We start from the raw sequence: 4,084 nt of genomic DNA on the forward strand, positions 1-4,084 counted from the left end.
TTTATTTTCCATTCTGTCATTTGAAATAGATAATATTTTTCAACCTATTTCACATGATGAGTGTTTAGCCCCAGATTATACACAAATAAAAAGAAGTTGGAATTTGAACCTGGACAGTCTCATCCACAAACTGGGCATTAAACTAAGTCACGTCCCCACTGAGGAGGAAAATGTATGGATAACAGTTATGAGCACGGGGATACAGTGACTCTATATAGGTAATACTGATGACAACAAAAGACAAGCCTCCAATTAGACATTGAGAGATGATTTCTATGGACAGTTGATCCCTTGAAGAAGAAATCCAGTGATGATTCTTATGGCCAGCACTCATAAGAAAAAGGTTTACCCTGCTGGGCAAAGGCAAATAACAAGACATGCCGAGACTGATTGTAACCGTATCTCCATGCCACCGGTGGAAATCTGCAGATGAGTTAGCCATCTTTGTTTTGTTCTTTATATGTATGATGTCAAGGCTGACTATCTGGCATTGGATAACCAACAGCAGGGGAGGAGTGCTCTTTCATGAGGAAGACATCTCCCACTCTCAGCCTTTTTCAGGACACACACACACACAAATACACATGCAAATGTGCATGTGCGCACACACACACAATTTCTTTGAAAGAGTAAGAGGGTACATGGGAGGGGCTAGAGGGAAAAACGGAAAAAGAATTAATTAATTATAATTTCAAATAAAGATGTAAAAATTAAAACTTAGAGCTATGAACCAATAAAAATAAAAGTCATCTAGAAGCCCTATTTCTCTCTTAATAAGTATAAATTTAAACAGTAGTTGGGAGGGAAAACAGACGAAAGTTCTGCTTTGGACTGTTTTACGAACAGGATTACTGTTTAACAGGATCTGTTAAACTCAATCTAATGATTTAAAGCTTAATGCCACATTTTAAGGAAATAAAAATTCTAGTGAATGATTCAGAATTTTTCTTCTGAAAAGAGCTTATTTGAAAGAACTCATCGGGGTAGTAAGGGGTTCTTTTAAAAACAAGCCACAAAGCCCTATTAGTTTAGTCTGCCTATTGCTCTTCAAATGTTTTCAATGACTTTAGTTCTAAATTGAGTTTTGCTTCTAGGGTCATCTGCAGTCCTGGGATTATTGTTATTCTAGCAAATATGGAGGGATGAGGTTAGAAAACACATCAGATGCCTCTATTAATATTACTCAGAATAACTCATCACCTGCCATTTTACATTAGGCTGGCTCTCAGATGGTGTGTGTGTGTGTGTGTGTGTGTGTGTGTGTGTGTGCGTGAGTGTGTGTGTGTATATTTGTGTGTGTGTTTGTGTGTGTGTTTGTGTGTGTTTGTGTGTGTGTTTGTGTGTATGTTTGTGTGTGTGTGTTTGTGTGTGTGTGTGTTTGTGTGTGTTCGTGGCACACATATATGTGACAAGTGAGGGTATTAGGTGTTGTTTGTCCACTGAGTGGGTGTGGGGAATCCAAAATAGGCCATAGGCTTGGTGGTAAGTGCCTTTATCATCTTGTCTGGCTGACCAAAATTTACTTTTAAAGATTTATTATTTTTAATTTTATGTGTGTTTTGCCTGTATGTATATATGTGCACTGCATGCACACCTGGTGCCTGCAGAAGCCATAAGGGGACACTTGCTCCCCTAGGCCTAGTAAGCCACCATGATGGAGAGCAAACCTAGGTGCTCTACCAGAACAGCCAGGGCTCCACTGATCACCAAGTCATCTTCCTCTATATGCCAGTCTCAAGAATATTGAGTGTTAGTGATTGTGCTATAAAAGTGAAACCGTGAAAAGCCAGTTGTAACCATCTATATGTTGCTGTCAGAGAATAGACCTTGAGCATACAAAGCAACAGATGCTGAGATGCTAAGAATAAATGTTACACTGTTACACTGCAGCCAAACAAGCAGGTGAACATCATGGTAATTAATAAAAGGAGAATCATTCACCTATGGAAGGCAGTGTTATAATATCTGATCATTCACCTATAGAAGACAATGTTATAATATCTGAGCTGGCTGGATATGTAGGAGCAAGAAATGCCTGGGAGTTGTTATTAGAGGCAAGTGCACTATTCCAGTAGGGGGTGGTGGTGGAGTAAGGACTGTGACTAGAGACTCTGGCAAAGCAATAACAACATAAGTCATTAAGTAGATACAATCTCTCTGCCACCTACTGATGCACTCATGACCCATCAGTCATACCTGATGCCTCTGGGGCAGGCTTGCGACATTCCTATTGCCTGTAGTCCTTATATCTTATATTAGACCTCTAGACTTTTTATCTTACAGGTTTGCTATCCTTTCCACAATATCTAAAGCTTTGCTAATATTTATTTTTAAAAATATATTTTTAATATAGATAGATAGATAGATAGATAATTGATAGACAGACATCTCATAATTGCTTCATAGATAGTTAAAGAGCACACACATGGAATATTCTTTAAGATAGAAACTCAAATATACATCCTCAAATATACTGAAGATTTTGGCTTAGTGATTGCATCATCTAATATTTATTATTAAATATAGACGACATGACTGATTGACCTACAGAAACTTATTGAGCTGCATCAGTTATATATATATATATAGATGCACATCCTCTTGCCTAAGAGTCTCATGTTGGGAATTCCGGAAGCAAAGACTGGCATCTTTGATTAGCTCCAGAGTAAAACTGCAGAAACTTAAATTTTAACTGCAAGGGTATTTGTCACAATATTGCAAAACATGAAATATTATTTTACTAGAAATTATCAGTGTTCTATCCATTCTATGGAATATTAGTTGTTCAGAAAAAAAGAGTAGATTCATGGTTATTATTTGGAGGGTTCATGTATTATGTAGTGAATGATAACTGCCAAGTAAAGTATAGGATCGCCTCCCATTTGAAAAACTCAGAAAAAAGGAAGGGGATTAATATTGATATTGGTTTATCCTGACAGCGAAATAAAGCAGTGTTGGAGAGAGGGAAGGGCTACTGTCCCGCCTCTTACCTCTGTAGGCATCAGACAGATACGGAGCATCCCACTTGGAAACACGGAACTGCAAATAAATGTTCATCTATGCAAAGAGCATTGTGAAAGATACACAAAAACATGAAGGGTATTAAGCAAGGGTAGAAGAAAAAAAACAGACGAAAGTAGAGGGTCGGGTTGGCAGGAAATTACAATTGTAGAGTAGTCATCCCTATGGATATGGATGAGGCTGTAGGTGGAGGTGTCACTCATCGCTCTCATCTCAGCTTCTAATGTGAAGTGTTAATTGCTTTAGAAGTAAGAATTCTGAACAGCAGGTAGGTATGTTTTCTCAGGGACTATAAGTAGCAAATTTCAACACCTGATGAATCATGTTACTTCTCATCTCACTTAACAAACCCTAAGAGGCAGCAAAAACTTTCTGTGGAGGATTCATTTCCCTCAGTAAAAAATGCTTGAGATGGAGACGTGGGCCAGAAAATGGAGCAGAAAGATCAGGAAAGAGAAATTATAAAGCTGTCATCACAAATAGCACTGTTCTCTGGACGAGGATAAGAGGGCTACTGACGTCAAGTGCTTGCCTTTCCTTCTGTAGAAAAGCAAACCATCAAAAACTTAGAGATCAAAATTTAAAAGAGACAAATATTGAGTCTCTAGATGATTAGAAACATGAAGAAAATGCTATACTGGGTGATGTGTGTGTAACAGAATTTAAGCAAGCACTACAATAGTCATAGAGTGAGCAGAACTAGTTATAGTAAATGAGATTACACTCCTATTTCTGAAAGAATTCCTCATGATCCAGGAAATGAGTTTCTGATATTCCTGCTGTGTGTGGTAACATGTCTCAGCCAGCCTTGTTGACATTTAAATGTTGTCTTTCATAGAGAGCAACGGGGAGTGTCAGCGTTGGTTGATTTTTATGTATAACAGCTTTTGTTCCTAAATGGACCAAAGATAGATTTAAAAAGAACTTAAATTTGAACAAGAACATTTAAGCTAGGAGTTTAAACTAAGAAGGGAGAAAATATGGATGAGGGGAGTAATAAGCACTAAAAATAAGATTCAAAAGACTCATTATGATACTTACTAAACCCAAAGGAGACCAGAGA

General features: G+C 37.8%; 1 pseudogene; it reads right to left on the minus strand.

Annotated features, from left to right (window-relative positions):
• Positions 1-2,141: 2,141 nt before the first annotated feature.
• Positions 2,142-2,215, minus strand: LOC115031227 (annotated as a pseudogene).
• Positions 2,216-4,084: the final 1,869 nt, after the last annotated feature.

This window comes from Mus caroli, chromosome 5, assembly GCF_900094665.2.
Source record: "Mus caroli chromosome 5, CAROLI_EIJ_v1.1, whole genome shotgun sequence".
In the NCBI taxonomy this organism is placed as follows: domain Eukaryota; kingdom Metazoa; phylum Chordata; class Mammalia; order Rodentia; family Muridae; genus Mus; species Mus caroli.